Source organism: Equus caballus, chromosome 2 (genome assembly GCF_041296265.1).
Source record: "Equus caballus isolate H_3958 breed thoroughbred chromosome 2, TB-T2T, whole genome shotgun sequence".
Classification (NCBI taxonomy): domain Eukaryota; kingdom Metazoa; phylum Chordata; class Mammalia; order Perissodactyla; family Equidae; genus Equus; species Equus caballus.
Genome location: NC_091685.1, coordinates 45,001,001 through 45,028,745, shown reverse-complemented (window position 1 = coordinate 45,028,745; position 27,745 = coordinate 45,001,001). Strand labels below are relative to the sequence as shown.

At 54.2% G+C, this 27,745-nt stretch overlaps 1 long non-coding RNA gene across 1 annotated transcript; it reads left to right on the top strand.

Moving 5' to 3' along the window:
* Window positions 1–21,037: 21,037 nt before the first annotated feature.
* Window positions 21,038–25,866, top strand: LOC138921216 (uncharacterized). Its single transcript, XR_011433623.1, has 2 exons — window positions 21,038–21,643; window positions 22,677–25,866. It is a non-coding gene; the product is annotated as an uncharacterized lncRNA (long non-coding RNA).
* The last annotated feature ends 1,879 nt before the right edge of the window (window positions 25,867–27,745 follow it).

Sequence of the window (27,745 nt, the reverse complement as noted above, 5' to 3'; positions counted from 1 at the left end):
GTGCTCATTCTTATTGCTGCTGCTGCTGCTGCTGCTGCTGCTGCTGTCATAACAGGTTCCAAGAGCTGCAGGGCCCCATGCTGCTGGAGCACAGGCTGTGAGGCGAGGGCTGGCCCAGGAGGCTGGAGCAGCTTCTACGCTGGATGAGCAATGGTGGGTGGCGAGATGAATGAAGGAGTAAGTTAAGTGAATGAATGAATGGCGTGAATAAAAAAAGTGAATAGAAGAATGACCCTGATGCCATATTGAGGGGTTCTGTCCTGAGAATCCTGGGCAGGACACTGAAGGGACATCAGCTAGAGCAGCATGCGCAGCCTCGCATCTCAGAAATCCTTCCCCCGCAGCAGGCCTGGGGAGAGTGGGCTGTAGGACCAGATCTGCAAAGACTTCCCAGTCCTCCTGGTCGATGTCTTTGTCCACCACTCTGGGTCAGCTCTTGCCCTTGTCCCAGCATTCCCCAGGCCACCCTTACACATGCTGACTTCGTCACATAGAGACTCCATCCCTCGGTAATTTCACTTCTGGCTCCCTTGTCAGTTTCCTGTGGCTGCCGTAACAAATTACCACAAACTGGTCCAACAAAGGACAATTGGGGGCTGCCTCCAAAAGAAAGAATTGGTGCCGAGACCCATAGATGCTCAGCACAGCTAGTAAGTGGGCACTTAACATATGGTTTTATTTTGGAAATTAAAGAGAAGGACAATTTGGGGACACTTGTGATTGATGAGCTCCAGTTGCACATCTGTTTGCAAGCTTCTTCCAGGACAGGACCAAAGCTGTACCTCTTTGCATGTCCCCACCCGTCCACCCAGCACATCGTCAGGGCCCAGCGTGCACACAAGCCCGGGATGTAGCTGTTGACCTCCCAAGTGTCAAGGTCAGGAGGAGCAGGCGGAGGGGACAGCACGTCCACCCTCCTCTCTCCTGGAGCCCAAACAGGGGTTACTTTCAGGGTCTGTTACCTGGGTGGCAGCCGAAAGCTGCACGCCCCTGCTCCCTCAGCTACGGGCTGCCTGCCTCTGGGACTCCACAACGTGACTTTGCAGAAGACACGCACCCAGCAGCTGCTTCTGGCAAGTGAGCAGAGAGTCGGGGAGATGCCAATTTGTGGCAGACGTCTGAAGAAGCTATTTCTAAAACAGCAATTACCAGAAAGGGGAACAAATTACTACTTACTTCATAGACTTTCACACATGGAGAATCAGGGCAATGTGTTTGCAAAGCTGCATTATTTATATTGAAATATTTCACAGAGAAAGGTCAGGAGCAGAAATTGAAGGTTAGTGAGGAATAAAACACCAGGGTCACCGTATCGCTAGAATGTCTACGTGGGCCTCGATTACCGCCGCATTAGGAGCATTTGAAAACTATTAAATCAATCCAGGCAGGTATCCAACGTCCAATTTCTAGGAAAAATGGGCACAGCTGTCCAAACCCAGTGGCAGAACGGCGGACCAGGCCGACAAGCCCACCCCCACCGCGGCCATGGAGAGTCTGGCAGGGCCCAGGGAAGCAGCCGCCCGAGACCCCGGCCAGGAACCCACCCAGCCCCTCTGGGGCTCCGCCCAAGGTCACCAGGAAATTAAAAGCTGGGCTGGGACTGAGGAGGGAGGCAGGTGGCCGGGGAAGGGAGCAGCTGGCTGGCAGGAGCTTTGATTGGGGCCCTGCAACAGGATGGCAGTTGGCGACCTCCCTGGTGCAGTGGAGCCAGGGCACTTGGCCCTCTCTCTATACTGTACCCCTCAGCCTCCATGCCCCAGGAGGGTGTGCCCCCAGGAGACGATTTCCATGGACCATCTTTTCAGTACCACCTCGGGCATGTGACACCTGCTGTCTTCCTTTCTGATTCGATCCTTGAAGCACCCCTGTGAGGCCGAGAGGGAAAGACGCTCGTCCCAGTGGGGGTTGCTCCCTGGCCTCTGCTGGCCTCTGGGCCTCCCATTTGGGAGGTCAAGCCTTCTGCAGCTGCAGACAGTTACCTCTGCGTCTGCTCCAGGCTCAGTGCCCAGGTTTCCGTTCCAGTCCAGCGCTGAACTTGCTGAGTGAGGAGCCAGGCTTCTGGGAACACTGATGGTGAAAGGGAAGCCAGCACGCGGGGTCTGTTAGTGGATTGGGGCCATGCCTGCCGGAGCCCCTTCCTGGCTGGCAGAGAAACCCCTCAGAGCTAGTTCTGGATCCAGCCCATCGTCCCATAATTTGGGGCTAGGAAAGGGGCAGGCATTGCCCACTTGCATGAGGACATGACACAGCTCCCTGCTTAATGGGTCTCAGTGGGTCTTTCTTATGCACTTAGGCCTGGACCAAATTCAGCTTCTAGGCCCCCTCAGCCTGACCACAGCCCGCAGACTTCCTTATTCCCCACCCTGGCTAGGGCCATGCCCTCCCTCCCCCTCTCAGGAGCAGGGCCTGCCCCCATCCCAAGCCAGCCTCACTCACCTGGCCCCAGGCTAGTAGGTTCTCCCCCAACTCTTCTCACTTTCCTACAGCTTCTCCAGGTCAAGTCCTATCCACCCCACCCACCCCTAGGGAAGCCTGCCCATCCACATGATACACCCCTTCTCTGAATGCCCACAGCCCCCGGGTCTCCCCATACCACATGGCATCCACTGGCTTATACTCTTGCTTTGGGTGTTGGTTTGTGTCCACCAACTAGATGAAATCTTCCTAGAGTAGACACCATGGAGCATTCACTCGTTTGTTCATTCACTCATTCTCCAGGTACTCATACAGTCCTCGGGGCAGAGGTGTTGTCTGTTCTATTCTCTGATGTACCCTCTGCACTTGGAACAGTGTCCGTCACAGAGTAGGCACTCAATAAATGAATATTTGAGGAATTTATTCATTCATCCATCCATCCATTCACCATCAATCCATCCACCATCTATTTATCCACCCATCCATTCATCCATCCATCCATCCATCCATCATCTCTCCATCCATCTGTCTATCCACCCACCATCCATCATCCATCCACCCACCCACCATCCTTCCATCTATCCATCGACCCATGCATCAAAAGTTACCTGAGGATCTCTGGGGCAGACCCCATCAGAGAGAGAGAGGGTCCACAGAAACAGAAGTGCTGAAAATGACCTTTCTTTTTTTAAGATTAGCACCTGAGCTAACATCTGTTGCCAATCTTCTTTATTTTTTCTTTCTTCTTCTTCTTCTCCCCAGAGCTCCCCAGTACCTAGTTGTATATTCTAGTTGTAGGTCCTTCTGGCTGTGCCATGTGGGACACCACCTCAGCATGGCCTGATGAGCAGTGCCATGTCCGTGCCCAGGATCCAAACCAGCGAAACCCTGGGCTGCCAAAGCGGAGCACGAACTTAACCACTCGGCCATGGGGCGGGCATGAAAGGGACTTTTGTTGTCAGTTTCCCAGCAGCTTCTGTGTGGCACGTGGGGTTTGGCCAAGAGCTGAGCAGGAGCTCAGCACGTCCTTGTTGACCCTACGCACAGAAAAGTCATGCGCTTGTGTCCAGAGGGTGGGGCCCCGGGAGGACTGTCAGATGGTGGCAGAAAGCAAAGGGCAGCAGCAGGATCAGGCATCCGCCCACAACCTGCCTTCAGACAGCGAAGGATCATGTTAGGAAATGTCAGGGGAAGAGCAGCCGCCGCAGCCTGTGAGGTCAGCCCCGCCTGCAGCCCCCCGTAGCGGACCGTGGAGGGGAAGCTCTGGCCAGCACGAGCCACGTAACTGCAAGGCCTAGTGCAAAATGGCAGCGTGGTGCTCCTCGTCCAAAAGCAGCAAAAAAGTGCCATTAAAGGAACTAAAATATAAACCCCTTTTTCTTCCACAGTCTCTCTCTCAATTTGTCATGGTGATTTTTATTGGCTATCTAGCATCATTCTAAAAAAAAAATTAAATTTTACATTATTAGCATGAATTTTACCGTTCTCCTTTATATTGTGCTGTGCCGGTTTTAAATGCAAATGCAAGAGCATTAACTCGTAGCAGAATCACCAAAATTGCGCAATTCGTGTTTTGTAGCTCGTGCGTGAATACGTATTTCATTCCTAGCAGAACGGTGCAAAATGCTGCACAAGACGAGCTCAGCCACCTTTATTTCCCTTTTTGATTGCACACGTCTCACCGTGCTCTGCCTCTGGTGCACTGAGGGGTAAGGTGGGGCTGAAAGGAAGATCTACTGGGCTCCCCATCTTCCCCTGTCCCCCTGTATCACTATTTTCCACGTAAGTGATTGGCTAACATGAATGAGAAAGGATCTGATCAGGCCCCTCAGGCATTCCTGCTTCTTAGGATGCCAGCGATTTCCGTCTGCTCTCAAAGCAGGTTCTGGTTCAAACGGAAAGTGTGGCCGCTCCGGCCTGTCAGTGCCCCACTTTGCCCATAATGCACTTCGCCTGTGCCCACTCCGAGGCTTGCTGAACTCCTGGGCATCGTGGGTCCACTGGAATTCTGTGCTCCCGGGGCATCGTGCACACCATGTGCCAGTGGAGTGGCAGGAATGATGGACACACAAGCATATGTCTGCTCTACTCACACCCACACCCCATTGCCCATTGAAGTTCGCTCACAAAACACGGGTTCCAAGTTAAAAAATCATTAAGAATTTCAAGATGGCGAGCAGAGCGTTAAGCCAGGCACGGCCCTTCTGAGTGTGGGCCCTGTGGGCCCGCACAGCTCCTGTGCCCATCGAGTTGGCACAGGGACAGACGGGTGGGCCAAGGGCAGGACCCAAAGTGGCCCGAGCCTTTTCTCTGCAGGAAGCACCTGCCTGAGCTTCCAGATGGCGTCTTCCTGGGCGCCAGACCTGGTTTTGGCCACAAAGTGGAGGAAGGATCCACTGGAAGATGAGGGGGTTCTCTGGGTGAGCCCTCTGCTCCCTCAGCCTTGTCACAGACGCTCACAGGCACAGCGCAGGCCCACCCGAGCCCCCGCCCCTCACTGCCTGTGAACAACAGGACAGCAGGCAAAGAGACGGCTTGGCTCAGCCTCCGCCGGAAGCTCACATTTCCGTTTCAGAGCCATGCAGACCTGACCCCGGGGCCAGACAAGCCGGCCTCAACAGGACCGAACGACGTTTCCAGCATCGAGTTGGGCCAAAGGCAGCAAATTCAGTGGAACTGCCTGTTGTGTCTTGCTTTCAGCCTTCTGAGCTATTTTTAGGATCCTTTTCTGGGCACTGAAATAGTCTCACCTCTATGATCTACAGAAGAAAGCGCTTGTCTCGGGGCCTCCCCTGCACACCCACAAACACACATCCGTAGGATACGCACACGCAGGCCTTCACACACTGCGTTGCATGTCTGCGCCAATCGCCAGGGGCCATCATCCCAGCATTGCAGTGGACAATGTCCTGCAACCAAGGCAGCTGAACCTGCATGGCTGCCATGGTGCTCGTGCTGAGAACTTGTTGCTGGGCACCTCTTGGAAGCCGTCTTCAGAGCTGGGGCACATTATTCTAAAGATCTTTAAGGATATATCATTTTCACCTGTTGAGGTTGAACACAATTTTCAGAAGCAGCTAGACGTCAACTGGAACTAAGGCTGGCGTCTCGGGTGGGCGGGCGAGGACCGCAGCTGAGTGCCCCTTTGGTGGGTAGGTACGTGGCATCCGGTCTCGGAGCCCTGGGTTTCAATACTGAGCTCATAAGCGTGTTATCTGTATGACTTGAGCAAGTCACTTCCCCTCTCTGTGCTTTGAACCTGGGTCTGCAGTGTTTGGGTCCCAAGAATGGCACTTACTTCTGAGAATTCTTCCTGGGATTAAATCAGATAAAGTCTGTGAATTACTAAGAACAGTCTCTCCGACCTGGTGAACACTTTGCAAATATCAGTTATTTTTATCCTCACTAATCAGGAAAGGGATGCTCACAGAGGAGCTGAGAGCCACCACTGTACTCCCCTTGAGGTCAGTCTGCGTGGTCTCCTGCCTTCTCAGTACCCATGTCTCTCCAGACCACCGCTGTCCAACAGAACGTTCTAGAATGTTGGGAACTCTCTCTTCTGCACTGTCTATTTCAGTAGCCACCAGCCACGTGTGGCTACTAAGCACCAGAAATGTGGCGATTGTGACCAAGGAAGTGAATTTTTAGTTTTTGTTCATTGTAATTAATTTAAATTTACAAACCCAGCTGTAACCAGTGCTGCCATATTTGACTGTGCAGCTCCAGACAATCGCTTCCAGAATTTCTCAGTTTGAAAGAAAAAGGCCTTTACTCAAACAAGAATGGGAACCATTGATTGCTATATCCCCCTCCACAGGCTCCCCAGTACTCATGAACTAATCAAAGGCCCTGAGAAGTCCTGTAGCAATTAAATTTTGTTCATCTTAATGTTTCCCAAATTTATTTGACCACTGAAGCTCTTTTCTGTGCAGATGTATACAACACTCATTGACACCCAGCAGAACATTCCAGAAGGAGAACTCTGTGGCCGTAAGAATAATGAATGTCATTTTGGCTTTGAAGAGCTACAGAAGAAGGACTTCCTTTATATCTTTTTTGAGTCAGTGCTGATAATTTCAGAAACTGTGAGTCAATACCAAGTCACTCGTGCATTCACTCAACAAACATGTGAGGTGCACTACCACATGCCTGGCTCTGTACTGTGCCTGTAACCAAGCAACAATTATAATTATTTTTCTTTACCAGGCACAAGGGAAGTGTTCCCCACCTGTCCACAGACAGAGCTGAGTGGGCTTGGCTGCATCTGATAATACACAGTCCTGGCGCCCTCTGGAGGGCCTATGTTTCTGAAAGCTCCCCCTTGCAGCTAGGCTTAGAACTGATGTAAGAGCTTTTTATATATCGAGGTACATGGGGAAGCCATTCTGGTTTAAACTTGCTTTGGCCTAAATTTATTTGAACCCAAAAGGCCTGTCTTGTGTCTTGTCAACATGCCTTGTCCGTCTGCTTTAATCGTCATCCTCAGTGAAGAACGTGCCCTCTGAAGACAGGATTAATGCCTCCCTTCTGTGAGGCCTGATGCATCTCCCTTCCCCAGGTGCCAGGGCCATGTCGGCCCGCCATGGACATGCTAATCTGCAACACAGTGTCTCCTGGAACCCTTGAAAGCCTGCACACCCGTCCCACTCCGTGTGTGTCTCTTGGTTTGTAAATGGTGTGTAACCGCTGAAAATCACTCTTCTCCAGCCCTTCCTTCCTTGTGTTGGCTGCGCTCCTGGGCTACGGTCCTCAGTTTGGCTCGAATAAAACTCTCTCCCCCTTTCTTTTACAGTAGAATGATTGTTGATTACCTGTGTTGACCAAACTGATGTGGGGGCAGCAGGGCCCTCTGCCTCTCTGGATCCGGCCCCGGGTGGCTTGGTCCCTTGGCTGGCTCTGCTCCATTAGGTCAGGGCCAGCTCCAGCCCTCTGATGACAGACTGGATCCAAAGTGACATGAGACAAATGTTTGTGTGTGCCCCCCACCCCGTCCTTCCCCCAGAAGGGTGAGCATCTGCCGTAGAGGTGGAGGAGCGAGCAAGCATGAGGGCTCAGAGCCAGCTCTGCACCCCCCACTGAGCCGCCAAGGACACAGAAACAGTGCCACGCCCACCCATTGACTTCCACCCAGCACAAAGCACCTTAATGAACTTTAGATTAAAAAACCAAGCTGTGGGCCTATCCTGAAGATACCTTACAGAGCAATTGGCCTGTGAGCCAGTCTGGCCCTCCAAACAAGGCCTCGAATGCAGAGATGCCACCAGCCCTGCCAGGCCTGCTTAATGCAAAATGGGTAATGTCATTTACAAGCCTCTCCCAGGCAGGTTTATGAATAAAAGAACAATGCTAGTAAACAAGCCCGGTGACTTCCATGCCCTGCAAACAGCTCAGAGCACATCCTCCTCCACGCATGCTCGGCCCCGCCCCTCAGCCCAAGTGCTCTCCTGGAAGGTCGAGTTCCCCAATCCAACAGGCGTGGTCGCAGGAGATGCCGCCAAGTGCTGGCAGTGGGAAGCCTGACCACCCAGGCGTCTGAGCCCCTCCTGCCCCTCTATTCCAGGGTGGCCTCTGAGGCCAGCCCTTGGGCACTGGGGCCAGAAGACATGCAAGACAGTGACAGAAATGAACCCCAAGCGGCCTCTGCCAAGTGTCCTGCAATGCTGGCAAAGGCCGCCAGGAACCCGGGCCTCAATTGCCTCCGTTAAATCAGGTGTCTGCAGAAAATACATCCATCCTGTGGGGGCCCAGCTCAGGGACAGGAGTTCATGGTGACCCCTGTGTCCCCTCGTGCCACCTACGAAGGAGCCCCTGCTCCAGAGCAGGCTCCAGCACAGCGCAGTAAAGAAAGAACGGAGAGGACAGAAAAGCCACCTCATGGAATTCAAAACGAGAAGACGAAATGTTCCGGAGGGAGATAGCTTTTCAAAGGACGTTTCCGCTGGTGCCAGAGAGCTTGGAGAGACCGGAAGAGGTGGAGATCTGTACAAATGGGACAGATTGCTCAGAAGGCAGCCCCATCGGCCGCCATCCTGGAAAGACACTGACAAGCAAGGCAACGCTCCACAGCCCCAGGATGCGAGGGTGCCAATGCCTGTTCTGGAAGTTCTCCTGCCTCAGTGGAGTTTGCCTGCACAAGGTGATCCCACATGGTCCCCCACACGGAATTGCTCCCTCTGACATCAGCCTGGCTGTCCTTCCGGAAACTTGACAACTCTGCTAAGCTCTGTGAGCTTTGTTTTTTGGCCCCAAATTATAGGAGGGAAAAAAAGTCTAAATGAAAGCAAAGAGCAAACTCCTTGAGAGGAGCATTTGCAACTTTTAATGGTGTTCATCTCTCACCATGTGCCAGCGGGGAAAGTTGCATCTGTACCCTGACTGTAATAACGACATATTGAACAGTAAGCCTTGATTTATGAACAATGAGGTTTTACAAGCAAGCCACTATTGACAAATGGCAGCAATTTTAGGCACCCCAGATCAATACCCTTTAATCGAGTCAAATCTCAACAAATTAAATTAAAGCAAGATTCCAAAATAGCCCCAAACTAAACAAATGAATGTGTGTAAAATTCTCCACGTGGCTGGAGGACATGCGAGTCACTGTCATGAATCGACAGTGGTGTTTTTATTTATTTGCTTGAAAATCGAGATACATGGCGGGATGATGTTAAGCCGTGGTGTCTGTGGTCCTTCTGAGCCCCGTGATGTGAGAGGGGTGTGAGCACACACAGCCCTGCGCCCCATCGAAGGCCACTTTGCACACAAACACCTGCACTACAGGTTCATCACCGGCCACCACCTTCCCTCTGGCGAGGAGACAATCAGAGTTTATGGCTCATGGAGAACAAAAGTCAGATCCCAAATCTGTCCCCCGTGACCTAGCTGACCTTGGACAGATCATGTATAACTATTCGCATCCAAAAAATGGAAATGATCCTAGTCATCGTCAGCTCCAAAGTTGTCTGGACATTAAACAAACTGACATATTTGAAAGACCAGCCATGGGTCCGGCACAGAAGGAGCACTCAGATACTGGCCCAGGGAGAAGTCCAGCTGGACGACAGCTGACGAGGCTGCCTCCACCCGTGAGCTTGAGAGCACTGTGCGAGCACCTGTCACCAGCCTGCCCCAGGGGAGAGGGCATCCTTCCTGGGGAAACAGGGTCCCCACCAAGCTTGAGGTTGGCAACTACATCAGATCACAGCCGATGTCCCCATGGTTCTGCTGGAAGACCCTGACGAGTCTCTCTCATCAGGGCATTTTCGCTTTGCAAATTTTTTTAGCCCCAGAATTTTCCAGGGTCGCAAGGGAGCCCTTGCTTCCTCAATCAAGTTCAGATCATGGCCCCACCCGCAGAAGCTCAAGGGAGACCTCAGGAAGCCTGCTGTTCTGGGTCAGCGGCTAAAGGAGAGGATGTGTCTTCACTGCCATCACATCAACTGGAGAGGGATTGTGTCAGAGACTCGAGACAGCCAGGGCTCGCCCGACACTGGATGGAGCCTGGCTCACCGTGGGTCCTTACGACATCGCCGGGAGCTCTGAATGCAGAAGTCGGACGGGCGTCTCTCTTGCTGGTTCCAGGGGGGAACAGGTAGCGACATTCAGGGCAGGACCCTGACGGAGCATGTGCTCCTTCCGTGTAGGACGGTCCCAGCTGGGTGTCCATGACGATTCACAGAGCAGCTGGCTAGCAACAGTGCTGTGGTTGTCAATTTTCTTTACCAAACCACATGCTTTTCCTCAACACCTGCCTGTACTTGCCACTGTGACTCAGGATCCAACAACAGGCGAGGACAGACAGCTCTTGAGCACCTACTAAGTGCTAGAGGAGCAGATCAGGGAGACACCTAGCTTTAGCCGGGGCCTTGTCTTTTTTTAAAGATTGGCACCTGAGCTAACAGCTGTTGCCAATCTTCTTTTATTTTGTCTTTCCTGCTTTTTCTCCCCAAATCCCCGCAGTACATAGTTGTATATCTTAGTTGTGGGTCCTTCTAATTGTGGCATATAGAACACCGCCTCAACATGCCCTAATGAGCGGTGCCATGTCCGCACCCAGGATCCAAACCAGCGAAACCCTGGGCCACCGAAGTGTGCGCGAACTTAACCACTTGGCCACAGGGCCGTGGGCCTTGGTTTTTAATATGCTGTTTGTGCAGAGTGTCCTTGAACCTGTCCCCCAACCGGACGAGGGGCTCTCCCTGGGCCCCGGCACCTGCAAGTCCCCTTTCACCACCACGATCCCACGTCACTGGCATTGTATTTGTTTCTGTGGCTGCCATATCAAATTACCCCAACCTTGGTGGTTTGAAACAACAGAAATAAAAGCCCGCACAGCTCTGGAGCCAGAGGTCTGCAGTCAGGGTGTCCCGGCCCGGCTGCATCCAGGGGCTCGGTGGGAGAGTCTGCTCCTCTTCTCCTCCAGCTCCTGGGGCTCCAGGCACTCCCTGGCGCCCCATCTCCGCCTCCGTCTTCATACGGCCTTCTCTTCTCTGTCTGTATCTCTTTCTCTTATCGGGACACTTGTCATTGGATTTAGGGCCACCTGGATCATCCAGAATGATCTCCTCATCTCAAGATATTTAATAACATCTGCAAAGACTCTATTTCCAAATACTCACATTCACAGTTTCCAGGGATGCGCGCATATCTCTGTGGGGGACCACCATTCAGCCCACCACAAATAGTCTTTCTTCTCCCCATCACACGTCCGCCACCTAACAGGTGCCTAACGAACGTTTGCAGAATGAGTGAATGAATGAATGAATGAATGGACGAGCAGCTGCCACCACTGAGAGCAGTCAGCAAACAGACAGACGGCTGGCAGCTGGACACCCGTGTGCCCCGGCGTGGATGCAAGGGGACGGCCCAGGAGTGAGGACACCATCTACCCAATTTCAGATGAGACTGCAGGGCCTGCTCCGCCTCCTCAAATCCAGTAGCCACCTGGCACCAGAGCGCCGTCTGTCGACCTGGGGCCCCGGCCATGAACCAGCTGACTGCAGTGCCAAGCCAGATCACCAGGAACCCAGTCTGGCCTCGGAACAGGGGAGGATGCTGCTCCACAAGCATGGACAGTGCATGTGTGTGCGAGTGCACGCGTGTATAGGTGTGTGTCCGTGTGTGCAGGCATGTGCACACATGTGTTTGTGTATGTATGTGCTTGTGTGTAGGTGTGTGCAGACGTGTGTAGGTGTGTATGTTGTGCATGTGGGACTGTTTGTATATTTAAGTGGCATAATTAGGAAGCACTGCTGGGAGACCTATATCCTCCTTAGGCCTGTGTTTCCTGTCTTGTCCAAATATTAGTACTAAAAATTATGAGACATAAATGGGGCTGGTTAACATAAGGCCATAAAATATTTGTTTCTAATGGGGCCTGTGTACAAGCCACCTGTCTTCGTGCTGCCGAGGGCCCTCCCCTTCAGAGAAGGGCTCTCTTCTCAAACACAGCAACAAGGAACCACCTGCCGGCTCAGGGCCTCCCCACGCTCCTCCCCATGCAGGGGTCTCCTGGTGTCTAAGGAACTTGGGGAGGGGTGGCGAGGGGATGTGCAGTTTGTGGGCGTCTGCCAGGCTCCAGACAAGGTGGCCAACACATCTCGTAGCACTGAACCCCCCAACGCCCCCCAGAGAAGGCACTGCTTTCTCTTCTGAGCAGATGACAACATGAGGCCAGGCAAGTGACAGTGCTTGTCCAAAGTCTTACAGCTGGTCCCCAAGAAGCCAGGCAGGGACAAAACTCAAGGCTGGGCCCCAGAATACAGGTCTTCCAGTGCAGAGGACCCCCGCCCTGGGGGACCAGAGCTACCTGAGTGTGAGGGGAGGGGTGGGCGAGAGGCTTTCGCTGAACCACCCGCTCTGGGGCCCCAGACGAATCCCAGCCAGGGCAGCCTGGGGGTGAGGCTGGGGTCTTCATCTCTAATGAGCCCCCAATAATTTGGGCTGGTTGTCCCCTAACAGCCCTCTGAACAAACCAGGGCCTTGCGGGGGGTGACAGCCAGGGTGGCAGGTTTGTTCGCAGCCAATCTGCCAAGACGGGTCCCTGGGAGGCCCCGGTCAGAAGTCAACACTGCCCAGCACCTGCTGGTCTCTCGCCTCTAGGGTTACCCCAAGGGCCCCCAAATCAAGGAAAACTCAGACTTGCTGGCTGGCAGAGCGCACCAGGGACAGGGTGGGACCCCCATGTCCCCAGAGGAACCATATGGAGAATTTGTCCTCCAGCTGTGCTCAAGAAACAGTTCCTAGGGGGTGGGGTGCAGACATTGTCTAGGGGGACGCAGGTTCCCCCACCAAGGCCTGAGGCAGGAGCAGAGCATCCCTCCAGGAAGGGATGGGCTTTCTCCTCCCTCCCAGGGAGCCCAGGTCCTCTGATCGAGTATTTGGTGGAACAGAGAACGTGCTTTCAATAAGGTGGGCAGAGCCGAGCGGCCTGGGAAGCAACATTGGCAAGGGCAGTGAAGGCCACGCGGAGGACTTGTGACCTTGCACGGAGCTTCATTCATTCATTCATTCATTCCAAAAGCCTTAGGGAGCACCTACTATGCGCCAGACACTGCAGTAGCGGCTGGGATGCAGCTCTGAGCAAAAGACGTTCTCCAGTCCTCATCCGGACCAGAGCCTGTGTGGTTAAGCAAGCAAGCAATGCAAGCGGTGGTGGCGAGGGGCAGTGGGAGCCACAGCAGGACCGAGGTGCAGTGAGCACAGGCATCCAGGAGTCCAGACAACCACCCATGCCGTCCTCGTGCAGGTGGCATCAGAAGAAGAGGCGGCTGCAATGGCCACTGACTTGCACCCAGAGAAAAGGATCCCGGAAAACTGAGTCACCTGCTGGGCTAGACAGGGGAACGTTCACACCAGCCCCCGGGGGTGGAAAGTTCTGTTTTGGAAGGAACATCCTCTCCCTGTTTCTATGTCTGTCTGTCTATCTACCTATCTACCTACCTACCTACCTATCTATCCATCTATCTATCTATGTACACCTGTATGCATATATATGTATGTATGTATATATCCATCCATCCCCCCGTCTATGATTTAGTATTATCTATCTATCTAAACATCCATCTAGCAACCCCCAACTGGGTAGCTATCCATCTATTATCTATCGTCTATCCATCTATGCACCCATGCATACATTCATTCATCCACCCATCCCTCTGTGCATGTATCTATCTATCTATCCATCCATCTATCTATATACCATGACATACACATACATCATATCCATATATGCAAATCTCTGTATAGTAGATAAATATCCGTATGAATATAAAATGGAAACAGAAGCTGTGGTGAGGCTCTTGGTCACATTTGGATCCATGCAGACATTTCTCAGAGCAGAAAATATTTTGCTCAATTTTGTTCTGCTGAAATTGTAATAAGTAAATAAACAAATCATTGCAGATGGCTCCTCCAGAACAAGAATGTTTTCCCCAAAAATAATTCGGCCAGGTTATCCTGATTAACTGAGTATTCTGGACACAAGGAAGTTACATTTGGAAATGACACTATGTACAATTTCAAAATTTTCCAAAAATTGGAACCGGAACGTGGTTCACCATGCTCCTCCATCACAGCGCTGTGGAACACGGCCCTTTCTCGGAGGTCCAGCAGCTCCGGGCGCTGCCCGGCCTCGGGCTTGGCCTTTCCCATCCCTCTTCCCGTAGGGAGAGCAGAAATCAAGCCTCATTATGGAGCCCGCTCTTGTGTGGGTGGAGTTAACTGGAATTTACTCTGAAAGACTGACTTGGAGAGCTGAGCAAAAATGGATGCCTTGAGTCTTAATTTCCCTTTTCTTACACAACGTCTTTCATGAAGAATTCACCTGCGCCTTGTTCCTCTGTTTTAATGACATTCCTTCCAGCCTCCAATTTCCCTTCCCCTGTCAACATATAAGTTTTGACTGTTCCTGGTGTCGTCACTCCACCTCCCATCACACTGCACCTCCCCACACCCCACGTCACTCAGGGGCCACTTGATGGTCTCTCCTCTGAGGCTGATCTCTTCATTCTCAGTTCTTTCAATAAGCCCAGGCCTGACTTACAGCCAGATGAACCCCTCTCCTCCTGGAAGCCATCCCCACCCTGTTGACGGAGGAAATCGCTCTGATGCAGCCTGGGGCACGGCGGTGTATCCCAGCCTCGCCATGACGGCAGCTCGTATTCCAGAATTGAAATCCACCTGCCTGCCATGGGGTTGACACGAGAAATTGCCAGGAGGGTTCAAACATCGGGTCTGGCTTCATCCTGGGCACTGAAGGGCTCCTTTTTGGTTTGAAACATTCAATATGTGGCTTGGAGGTCAGAACATAGGCTTGGAGTCCCAAAGACAGAAGTTCAAATCCCAGCCTCCCTCAGGCGGGTGACCTTGGACGTTGATCCTTTCTCCACCTCACCATCCTCACCCCTAAAATAGAAGTACTATCCCCATTGTGAGGCATTCCACTGAGGACGAACAGAGATGGTCAAGGTACCTCTGCCTGACACACGGAGAAGGCACAGCCCACGGGAGGTCAAGAAATGTCAAGGACATTCCAGAAGAGAGGGAAAGGACCAAATGTGTCCCATGACCCACGGAGCCCAAGTGAGACGGCAGAATGCCATGAGGCAGCTCGGACTATATCCATCTCCTGGATCCAGCCGTTTTTGAAGGATGAACGTGGCCACTGCCAGCAAGCCCACACTCACGGCGTCCGTGCCGCCGAGTATTTATGGAGACATCCCAGCAGTCAGGGGAGACTTACAAGCTACATAAATACGAAGGATAATCGGCAAATTCCAAGTTGTACTAAAGGGCCGCAAATCAGTTCCTGGGCCAGGTCCCAGCCACAAAGGGAAAGTGTGATTAAGGGTGACTTCTATAAAGTTTTGTTTGGATTTCTTCCTAAAAGCTCCTTCACCCACAGCCTCCGATCTCTCGTTGGCACAGACAGCTGCTCTGCCATGAATCAGAGGCGGAGAATTTGAGCGGCGTCCAGAAGGAACCTAGGAAGAAAGGAGGCACAGAAAGCAGAATGACTCTGAACTTTGGTGCAGAATTAAGATTTGTCAGGACCTGTCCTGGAGCTGGGGGTGCAACACCATGAACCACGAATGCCCGCAGGAGCCTTTTTTCTGGGGCTGCCTCCACACGGGCCCTAATGGGCAGAGGCCTTCGCGGGCATCCCCCAGGCTGTTCAGGCGGCCACAGGCAGCACACCCAGCCATGGAGGGGGCTTTGCAGAGCTACAGCAAGCCTTGGCCGGGACAAGTTGGGAATGAATGAAAGGACAAGGGGCACAGTGACATTGGGAGACACACAGGACCAAGGGCTCAGACACGCAGCCAAGACGGTCATCCCAGGACAGCAGCTCCTTACTCTCCACCCACCCGGTGTCCGGGGAACCTTTGCACCTGGGATGAGGGCTCCACCAACCACAGACTCCTCTCTGACGGGCAGGGGCAGGAGTGCTACAGTGAAGTCCCCTGGGACGATGGTGTCCTGCATCCTCACGAGATGTTCAGAGCTGGGGATGTGACCACTTGCTTCCTGAGCTTCCTCCTCTGTGAAATGGAAGAGTCTTCCCCACTGAGTTACCACGCGGGTCACATGAGAGCCTCCAGGAGCAGTCAACAGACCTGATTTCAAGTCAATTTCTTCCACCCATTCCTCCTGATGATTGCAGGTAAGGCGGGCTCAAATCCCAGCTTGGCCACGCAGAGTAGCACGTTCTCTACATTTAAGAACCGTGACCATTTGGGGCATTTCCCCACCTCCTTGAGACAGTGGGACGGACAGGACCGTCTCTCCCTGCTCCCGACACGCACGCCTGGCCTCTCTCTGCTCTGCACTCACTCGTGTGGATTTTGAGGAGTTGTATCAGTCATGCCTTTTTATTTCCTGTGTTTCTGATGCTCTGACACCTGGGGCCTCACTGAGGATAAAAACTGTCGTTACGACGGCAATCGTCTCCTGATCTGTTGGCCTCACCGTTCGAATAGTAATAAAATCTACATTTTAAAACAGGAATATCCAGGCCTGCTTAGCACATCTCCACCGTCTGCCTCTTGGGGACCCTCTCTGCTGCTGCTCCATGGCCGAGCGAGGTTGTGGGAGGCTGCCCAGGCCCAGCACTGAGGATGGGGGCAGGTCCGGCTGGTTCTAGGGGTGGGATGAGCCAGCACACACAGCCGGCACCCCTAAGCTCATCCCCACCTGGGCTCTCTGTGCGTGAAGGCAGCGCTCTCGCCTCTCTACTGCTCTTGGATACGTTTCCCAGCATCATCAGAACTGGGGCAGCAAGAGGAGTAGGGCTAGTCAGGCGCCCCTCTGAGACCCTCGACTCCATGGACCCTTCTCCCCTGGGGTCAGATGTCCCCAAGGCAGCCTGTGGCTCCCCAAAACTCCCACTCCTCTCCTTCCAGGGACATGGGGACTGTCCTCACCTGCCCATTAGGGAAGGAATGGCCACGTGACTTTCTTTGGCTTCTGGGCAGAAGTGTCAAGCTGCTGGTGTGAGATCATCCAGAACTTTCTTTTCTGGCCACAGTGATTTGGAAACACCTGTTGATGGGGAGATGCAACTCGGAGCCATCCCATGGAGAGATGTTCATTCTGGAAATGTCACGCCCTGCGGTGACCTCCTTGTAAGGGAGAATCAGAACATTGCTGTGGGTAGTCCTGAGTGGGGCTGTTGGTTCTCGCACCCCAACCCGCCATCCTGACCAGCTCAGGGACCGAAAGAGTGCCACATCCGCCCCCAGGGACTCCTGGCTGGTGGCCCCCAGGAGGACAAGGGGCTGGCCATCTGCAGACCAACCCAGAAAGCTCCGTGAGAAGAAGAAAGAGTGACAGAGATCACTTTATGGGTCTACACCAGAAGGAATCATATTCTGAATATCTGTCATCTCAATTGTCCTAGGAGAGAGCGTTTATTAAAAGTTTTCCATAAGCATTCCCCAGCTCCTTAATCACAGAACGCTACTTTTTTTTCTTTCCCGTAAGATCTTAAGCACATTTACTGCCTTCGCATAAAGGGCTTTTGCTTCTAATCCTATCGATTTTACTATAATTAATTTTTAATGTATTTTCCAGAGTGTTGTGTATATACAGACCAAGATATTTTATCATGTATTAACATAGCCATTTCCACTCTGAAGGTGGGTTATTAAATGAGGGCTAATTTATTATTGCTTAAGATGGTACAATGTTAACCCAATCACCATTTGCATTTTGTTGTGCACACTTTGGAATGTGCTAGGACACCCATAATCGACACGATAGGATTAAATTCGCTAAATTGAATCTTTTGCTGAGTGCTGATAATAGCTTGATCACCCAGCAGGAAACACTTCCTGGTGAGGGCAACGGCTCATGCTCTGGGTGCGCCTGATGCTCAGAACCGAGCGCTGGAGTCACAAGGGGTCCCAGCTCTGCCTCTCCCAGCTCTGGACCTCTGCCCAGGGCCTCACTCCCTCTGGGACTTGGTTTTCCGACTTAGTGAATGGCGGGGGGTGGGGGGGGTGGGGGGCTGATTATGGCATCTCGCCTGTGGGTCGTTCAAGGGTAGAGGAGAGAGCACGCGACAGGCGGGCTGTGGCACCTGGCACACAGCAAGAGGCCCCCGGAGGTGTGCTGCCTCAACATTATGACCGCTCATTCCACGAGACCTTCTCAGCGCAAACCTGTTGTATTAACGGACTTTGAACATGCTGTTTCCTCCACCTCCAATTCAATGTTTGCAGAAAATATCCTCTTAACGTTGCCAGGCGTGTGGTTTTTTGTAGCCATATTGGAGAGAGGTGCCCCTGAAGTGGGAATGTCGCCTCTTGCCCTACTGGAGGAAAGGTATTCCTGGGAAGCAAGTTCCTCTATCGGATCTGGATCCATCAGCGACTGGCCCTCGAGGTTGGGAACCACATCCTGCCAAGCAGGAAGTCCCAGAAACAGCAGGGTGGTCACACCAGCACCCCTCTTCCCAGGGACATTGTCGGCACCCCAGACACTGATGTCTCCTCTCAAGGATCTGGGCCTGGCCCTCCTGGCCCCAGCGGGACACCAGCCACGTCATCAGGGTAGCACTAAGTGGTGCTCTTAGAAGAGCTGGACGTGGGGTCAGCTGGGTTCACTTGGTGAGGACCCGCCTCCTTTCCAAGACCGAGGACCCACACTTAGCTTCCACGTCCTGCCCCGCTGGATCCGGATTCCAGTTTCCTGTCCTCTTTGCCAAGGAACTGGTAATGACCCACCAGGAGTTAGGCAAGGACACTGGTCTCCTCCCACACCCCCCACACCTCCCACACCCCCCAGTCAATGGGGACTTTTCCTGGCAGCTCAGTGTAGGCTGGAGAGAGACCTAAGAGAGGCTAGTGTGAGTGAGTTTTGCGACCAGTGGTCACAATGGATGGCGCATCAGCCACAGCTGATGCAGACTGACTGTCTAAGGGGGAGGTGTGGTTGCCACCTGCCAATCATCCAGCAGGTTGGACCCAGCCCATCACCTTCTGCTCACCCAACAAGCCCCACGGAGCCCACAGCTTGGTACGCACTCCTGCCTAAGCAACAAGGAGGATAGGGACTGGCCTCACCCATAGTCAGCGTCTACGTGGGCCCAAGAAACCGGTCAAGGACCAGCCAAGCCTTCACTTGCTGGGGACCTAGCAGGGTGCTGCTCTCCCCCCCCGGGGCAGCAGAGAGGGCACTCGGAGGTGCTATGGCCCAACAGGACCTGGGGAAGAGTGGATTGGGGCAGGAAGATGAGGAGAAGGGAAAAACCCTTCACAAGAGGGACCGCTTCCCCTTCCGGAGAGTGAAGACGCTGGACAGACGCCCGTGATGTAAGGAGCGCTGCTGTCCTCAGAGGCTGGTCCAAGCACAGAGGATGGCTGCCTTCCTCACCCTCCTGGTGGCCAGCCTGTCCCGTGACCTCACTAAGAACGCCGGGCCTCATCCCCAGAGCCCAACGGCCGGGACACAGAGGGAGATGCCAGGTGAGAGACCCGGTGACACGGGTACCTGTGGAACCCTTGTGTTGCCAGGAACCAGCTCGTTATTCACACCCTCCCCCCCCACCCCCCAAAGAAGAATCGGGCTTCTTTCCAGATGAGCACAGCACTCCTGACTTCCTAATTTAGGGGGAGGGGAGACCAGCAGGCACACCCTTCTCTCTGCACCCTTCCCAAAGATGGATCGTGGGTGGGGAAAACCTCATGAATCCTCTCCCCCTTCGTTAGGACAACATGACTTAGATTCGCTGCTTCTGAAGTCAATGAGAGCCGCCAGCTTCCTTCCAGAAGCCCAGGGTTAGGGTGCAGGGAGGCGGGGCAGTGAAGAGCTGCACAGATCCCCCGGGGAGTGTGCGCCTCTCAGAGGTTAATTCGCTGGGTTGACGGATGGATTGCACAATGTGCTTATTTATAATATTTACACTCACTTACGGCGAGAGGAACATTCTGGCCCAGGGCCGTTTATCTCATTCCTTTTGGAAGCACTTCCTCGATTTAACTAACGAGGAGAGGGCTCACTACATAATTTACAGCCCTGCTTTGTCGACACACCACCTCTCCACAGAGAACATTCGCGTGTGCCACCAGAGTGAGTGGCTTATTGCCTCAGAGCATGAGGCAGGCCTGGCTCTGTGGTCAGGCAGAACGGCGGTCTGGGCCTGCAGAGTTGATGTAGGAGGTAAGCGACCCCGTCCCCCCCAGGTCCAGTGGGAGAGTGTGTAGGGATAAAAATGCCTGCCATCGAGGTAGCACTTTCACTCTCCATCATGGCGTTCATGGGGTCGAGTCCCATCATGTAATGAAGGGGAAACTGAGGGCCCTGGAAGGGAACTTGGTCAAGGTGGTGGAGGAGGTCAGGGTCAACCTGGGACCACAGACGGGACCACTTCCCTGGCCCCATTCCGTCCCTCTACGTTCCCTCCGGTTCTGCAGCCCCCAGCCATCCTGCTCCACAGCTCAGCTCCTGCCTGCATTCAACCTGCTGCCTGCTCCTGCCTGTCTCCGGGCAGCTCTGACCTCCTGCCTGGCTCCTCCCTGAGGACTGCGGCCTGGAGCTCTGCCGGTGTACGTTCCTGAGCTGGATTTGGGTGAAGAGAGTTGGAGGGCACAGCAGGACACTCACAGGGCTCCTTGAAATTGCCTTCGCCTGCTGCCCCCTGAGCCCAGCTCCCTGCCCGCTTAGGGTCCCTGCGCGGCAGTGCACACAGATGCATCCCCAAAAGAGTCACACCCAGGTGCGGCAGTACCAACCCAAGACCTTGCCCCAGAAGGACTGACTCGCCCTATGACCCAGGGGTAAATTTCCTTCCCTCTTGGAGCCTCAGTTTCCCCCAAATGAAAAGTGTGAACTGTGTCGGTGGTTCTCACCTTTTGGTTGCACATTTGAATGTCCTGAAGAGCCCTTAAAATCTCCAGCGCCTGACTCAACACTGCCAGATCACATAGGGTCAGCGTTGCTGCTCCTCAAAGTGGATCCATGGGAGCAGCAGCAAGGACAAGGGCGCTTGTTAGAAATGCAAATTCTCAAGCCCCCCCCCCCACACCTCAAACCACAAATCAGAAACTGGGGGGGGGGGGGGGGAACCTCCAGGGGATTCTGGCACTGGCTAGAGTGCTGGGCCAATCACCCTAAGTCCTTTGGGCTCTCCCCACGCTGCATGCCTGCCGGGCCAGGCAGGACGGCGCGGGATCCTGGCTCCGCGCTGGGCTCCTAGCCTGCACTGGGGCCTCAGCGCCTTCTCCATCGAGAGGCCGGTGAAGCGGCTCCCTCCAGACGCTCGCCCGCAGGAAATGAACGGCGGAGCGTGTAAAGCGCCGAGCCATCGCAGGTGCTTAATGAAAGTGAGCTCTGCCGGCTGATTCATGCTGCTAATGTGAACACCGCCAGTCGGCAGCCAAGATGCCGAACCTGCCACGTTTTGCTTCTGCAGAAGGGCAGAAAGACGGGGCAGGGCTTCGCACGGGAATCAGAGGCCGAGTCTTGGAGATCCCAGCCCGCCATCTAGGCCAGGGTGCAACCGTGTCTGACCCCTGGAGGGGACCCGGAGCTGCGCGACAAAGGGGACAGAGACCAGGAAGGGGCGGCCTGGGGCACCCTCGGCGCGGGGGCCCTGCCTCATCCAGCTCACTCGTGGCGCAGGCACACGCGGAAAGGGACCCAACCCAGATCTACTGTGACGAGTGTCCCTGAAAGCGCCCCTCCGGGGCCAGGTTCCGGCCAGATGGGGGTTCGAGTGGGGGTCCAGGTAGGGGTCCAGGTAGGGGGTCCGGGTCGTGGGTCCCGGTCGCCCAGGACGCGGGGAGCCTGCAGTGCGCAGAGCCGGCCACCAGGTGGCAGCGCCACCACCACAAGGCCTGGTTGGGGGAGGCTCCCCCGTGGCTCCTTTGTCGCACCTTTTGGGGGGATGGAAGGGAGCTGGTGGTGGGAAAGGAGCCCCGCGAGAGCTGGCGGAGCAGACTGCGCCCCATGAGCAAAGTCAGGGCCCGTCGGGTGACCCCAGCGCCCAGAAACCGGACATGCGCTCTCCGCCCCAGCCTGACAGCCCCGCCAGCGCGCTCCCCACCAAGCTTAAGCCGGCTCTTCAAACCCCGTCCTTGGACACACCCTTCAGGCTTTGCAAGTTCCTTGAGAACTTAAAGCTTTATGTTTTTATTGCAATGAGTCTGAAATATATCCTCCCAGATCTGAGGAGAAAACTTTTGCAGAGAGCACTGACCAGGGAACTCCACTTTCCTAAATATCACCTTTTCTTAATCCTTATCCCTTAAACTGAACTCTAAGGGTTTGGGAGATTTTCTCCAGGGTTCAAGAGAAACCATTCCATCCTAAGAGATCCATGCGTTTACTGGCGTTTAATAAACGTTGGGCTCAAACTCAGTCATCATAATAGCTAGCTTTTACTCAGTGCCCACAGCTTCACAGGCTTTTTCCTTGGAAGACTCCCCAGGACCAGCCTGTGAGGTGGGTGCAGGCATCACCAGATGCCACAGACGAGCAGGCTGAGGCAGGAGAAGAGAAACCACTAACACAACTAATGCTGGTAGGGCAGGGACTTCAGCTGGGCAGCCAGACCCCAGAGCTCCCCCCTTAACCTTGGGGTCCTACTGCTTCCCTCCGGCTTCCTGAAGCCCCTATTCTTTACCTCTCTCCACCTGCACTGGGGTGGAGCTCTCTGATCCTGCAGGATTGCTTTTGGAGAGAGTAGCAGGACTTAATTTATGCTAGAGTGTTAATGACTGCTATGGCCTACTGAGGGATTTGTTTCTTTCTCCTACTAGGGGCTGACAGGAGCCGTGCAGAGCTGGTACAAGCATTGCCCAGTGGCCACAGCTAATGAGATCATTTGACTTGAACATCCTCCGGAAAGTAAAGTGAACCCACCAGCAAGAGTTGATCTCAGCTCCCAAAGAAATGTCCATGGAACAGCTCCTCGAGCCAATGTGGTACCGAGCATCCCAGAGCATCTGCGAAGCACCCCAGATGCAGAGGGGGTGAGGAAAGGAAGAGAAGGGGAGGAAAGGGAGGAAGGGAGAGGAGAAAGGGTAGGATCCAGGAGACAGGCAGACTGTGGGGCCTTCCGCCTGACATCTGGCAGATGCCGCATTGTTGTTTCTGGGCTGGGCTGCTCCTCCGCCTCTCAGACAGCCTGCAAGGCCCGTAAATCTGCTCTGTGTGGAGTCCAGGACGTAGCTGAGGCTCTCAGGCAAGCAGGAAGAGCTGGGAGGCAGGGAGCGCTGAGCTGATGGGCCACAGAGGGGACATTATTGGAAAGAGTCTACCCAGCTTCAAACAAAAACACATTCCAGGAGCAAGCCTGCGGATCGGCGTCTCAGCGCGAAGCGGGCTGCTCCCGGTGGGCCCGACCTGACATCACCCTCCTTCAAAAGTGGGGAAAGCAAGTGAGGCGGTGGCTGTGTGTGACAGAGAGCGTCCGTGTGAGCGAGGCTCTTAGGGAAAAAGTTTTGAAATGTCTGCAAGGGGGCCGCTGGTCTCCACACTGGAAGAGAGGCAGAAGGGGAATGGAGCTCAAATTGGTCGCCGGGTGGGGGAGCACCCTTTAGACAGAATTCCTAAATGCCTGGAAGTGATCCCACCAGGAGGGGCCGGCCTTCCAGCCCCGCCCCAGCTGTGAGTTACGACTCAGAGTCATCAACACCGTGTAAGGGAAAGAGCACTGAACCGTGAGTCCCGATCGTTGCTGGAGCGGAATGGACTTGAGAAAACGCTCCTTTCCTGGCCTCAGTTTCCCATAGTTTTCAAGCCGAGCCCTGAGCGGTGTGGGGTTCCGGCGGAGCCCGCAGGCTCTGATGGGCAGGGTCTACCCCCACTCCCCTGCTCCCTGCCAACCGGGTAGGGGGCATCCTCACCTTCTCTGTAACCCCTAGCTTGACCAGAGCTACTCTTTACTTTTTAATCTGTTTTATATCGCCTGAAGGAGATTTCTCTTGGAAACATTGGGACTAAGTAATTTCTAAAGTCCTTCTGTCTCTGATATCAGGCAGAAGTGACTGACGGCATGCGGGGTCCATGAAAACTCCCGTGGGCAGCAGGGCAGGCCCAGAACATTCCGCCATTCAGCTGAGCCCCGTGGAAGCTGATTTTCCCCTCCGTCACTGGTCCCTGTAGAGGCCAGCCCCCCACATCCTGGACTCTTCGGCTGGAGCACCCGCCTCCGAAGGACCACCCATCCCCTCCCCCACTGTCCCAGTGCTGGGCTGGGGGAGACGTGAAGACAAGAGTCTCCTTTTTAGCATGGCGTGAATTCAGCACGTAGTAGGTCCTCCCCAAAGGTCTGCACGATGAATGAACAACCGCTGCCTCGGGGCCGTGCTGCAAACCTGCGTCCACACCCCCGAGCCTGTGAACACGGCGCCATACCTGGCCACGGGGCTTGGCAGATGTAGCTGAGGCCGTGGACCTTACAATCGGGGGGCCTACCCTGGATTACCGGGGTGGGCCCAGTCGACTCACAAAGGCCCTTACAAAAGCAGAGAACTTTCTCTGGCTGGAGCAGGAGAGGCGAGGCAGAAGCCGGGCTTGGAGAGAAGAAGCAAAGAGTGAGAGGGACTCCGCTTGCTGCCTCGAGGATGGGGAAAAGGGGCTCCATCCAGTGGAATGCAGGTCAAGAGCAATCGCAGCCACCAGGCAGCAGGGGAACGGAGACCTCAGGCCGACAACCTCGAGGAAGTGAATTCCGCCCAGGGGGACCTGCTGCCGGTCCTGATGCACTCCTTTTCATGGATGACGTTCCATCGTAAAGCAAGAAGACCACAAAGGTCAGGGTGGGCCCAAGGACAAGACCAGGAAGACGTGGGCGTCAGCGGGTGGAGCAGAGCACGGAGCAATGGCAACACATCCACTGCATCTGCACCAAAGCGGCCTCAGGCCTCATGGGCGGAGCAGGCCAGCCCACCCGCCCTGGGGCTCCGTGTAGGGGGGCTGCGCCTGTAGCTCTGCGGCTCCCACTGGTCTGCAGCCCCCCTGCAAAGCTCCCCTGGGTGACTCAGCTGCTGCAGGCAGCACCCAAGGGTCACAGATTCAGGATCCTCAGCAAACTTCTTGCCAAACAGACGTTATGCCATCTCCCTGTCCCACATTCTGCCTCACCGAGCCACCTCCCCTCACACGCCACAAGGAAGCAGTCCTCCTCTGAGCTTTCTCCTCCCCGTCCACTCCTCACTACCTGGTTCTGCCTCCAGAGTCTCTCTCCATCTCCATCATCGTCACCTCAGCCCAAACCATCTCCTGCACCCCCTCTCTGGTCTCCCGTGTCCACCTCCCCCTCGCGGTCCCTTCTTGCAGAGCTGGAATTCTCAAAGCAATGAGCGTCTGTCACAACTGTGCTTCAGACCTCCCACGACATCAGGCCCTCGGGACAGGAACATGAGAACGCCTCGCCCCTCAGCCTCCTCCACCACGGCCCCTCCTGCTCCCTCCCTCTGCTGCTCTGGCCCTCTGGCTGGCCCCCGGACATGCTCACTCAGCTGTCTCTAGGTCCCTGGAATGGTCTTTCCATGTGGCAGGGACCTCCTCTGTCTGCTTCAGCAATGGAGTCCCACCACGTGGAGCCCCCAAAACAGTGTACTCATTACACAGTTATTGATCGAATGGATGCATGAATGAGTGAAACAGATAAGAAATGGTTAGAGAGTTCACAGTCTAAGGAGAGATCACACCACTGACTGTGAACATAAATGATGTCGGTGGGTGCTCTGCAGGGGGTCCTCCTAGTGGCTGCAATGCCTGCGATTCTGCCAGAGGCCCCCAGGGGCCAGCAGTGCCCAGCAGAGCAGCCCCCCAACCAGGGCTGACCCACTGGGAAAGGGCACCCAAGGCAGGATTTTAGCACATAACCCAGATTCTTGTGCTTTTTGTGTGAAAGTATAACTTCTGATTAAAATAATGAGATGCATTGTTAAAGTACTTACTAAAACATTTTATAATAATAAACAAATTATTGAAACCATAGATATGAGTTGTGTCTGTTTGTGCAGTAGAATCAACTGTCAATGCGGAAGGAAACTCTCAGCTGACGTCCAGAGACCCAGAGCCTCCTCCGAGCCTCCTGGAGTCAGGAAGCTTCTGGACAGTCCTTGTTCCAGGCGGAACTTCAGCTTATGTTGGTGCCCCTGAGCCTGGGACGGCCTGTGGGCTGTCTCTGAAGAGAAGGTCCCAGCAGAGCCCCTCTAACTGGCTCTCAGACAGCTCCATTTTCTCCCTTTGATGGTGCAGAGACTGGTCCAGCCGCGCTCTGCACCCTCGGGGGGGTCCACCCTGGCCCACCTGGGCATCTCAGGCCAGCCCCCATGAGGAGCAGCCCTGAGCCCCTGCTCACATTCAGACCCTGGGATCCTGTAGCGTGTGCTCATCTGCTTTTAGTCCGATCACCGGCCTCTGTCTCCTGGACGTGGTCGGATCTGGCCTCTGGCCCCTCGGTCCTCACGTCCATCGATGCCGCTCCTGGAATCAAGACTACACTTTTCTACAACCTGTGCATTTACCTCCCCTTTCCCAGTGTCTCCTGTTGCCTTGGTTAGGAAATCTCTCCCTGAGCCCAGTCCACAAACACCCACTCCGACCTCTGACACATCCCTGGCCCAGATACCAGCCCCCGCCCCCACCTCCGTGGGACTGAATGTGTGTGCAATGACAGCGAATGGCTGTGAAGATGCACACCCACACACACAAACAGACACCTATCCTTCCCCTCAAGCCAGTGCCTTCTCCCAGCTGAGCTGGTTCTCAACTCGGCCATTTCCCAGCTGTGAGAACTCAGCCACCTCCCCCGGCCTCGGTGTCCTCACCTGTGAAGTGGGGTAATGAGCACTCCCACCCCACGGCATTGTTGTGGGGATGAAACCTGGCAGCGCCCACCGACGCCTTAGTGACATCGCCCTAGAGACTGGGAAATGTGACCCATCCCATCGTCCAGTCTTCGGTAGAAAAGTTATTTTGCAAATGTGAACTTGCATGTGTAACCTCCAGCAAACTGGCTTTTATTTACAGGGTAATGCTTGCTCTAGAACAAAGCACTGACTTTTCTTCTTCAAAGGAGCTGAACTATGTTCTCTTTATAAATATGGATTACATGAAACTATACTTGAAAATTACAGTATGTTTCCTCACATGTCTGGATTAGGTGCACAACACAGACATGAGAGTTTATAGAGAATTCAATGACTTTGGCACCTGGAGCTGTGGGCCGTGGTGGCTGAAAACCAGGAGCGTGGTATGCTTGACCTGGCTGCCCATCAGAATCACCTGGAGAGACTGAGGCCAGGCCCCTCCCCAGGCCACTGGCAGCAGAGTGAGGCCTGGGTGGCTGGGTTTTTAAAGGTTCCCACATGCTTCAGATGTGCAGCCCGGGTGAGTGGCAGCTGAGATGATCCAATCAGGGACGAGATGCTACAGGACTCCGAACTAGGTGCTTACAGCTAAGTTGGCAATAAAACAGATCACGTTTGACGATGGACAGTCGCCATGCAATTTTGGTCCCTCAAAGTCTCTTTTGCGAAAAAAATGAAAGTCCTTGTGCAGGCTCTGGGGGCAGGCTCTGCCCCTCCATCAATGAGATCACCTTTGGGGAGTAATCCAAAGTATGTTCTCCAGGGGAGAAAAACTCACCACCAGCCTAGGCTGAAAGTCTTTGGAGACTAAGGAATTATGGAATTAAATGCTTGGGTTAGGATGCTAGTTCCACAGTTAAGTTTTAAGAAAAGGTCGTCACCCATAGAGGCACGAACTCTAATATGGAGGGATAAAGTGATGCAATGTCTGGAATCCATTTCAAAATGATCCCACGGAGGGGGCAGAAGTGATGGGGCAGAGCAAGAGGGCTGGGCATGCG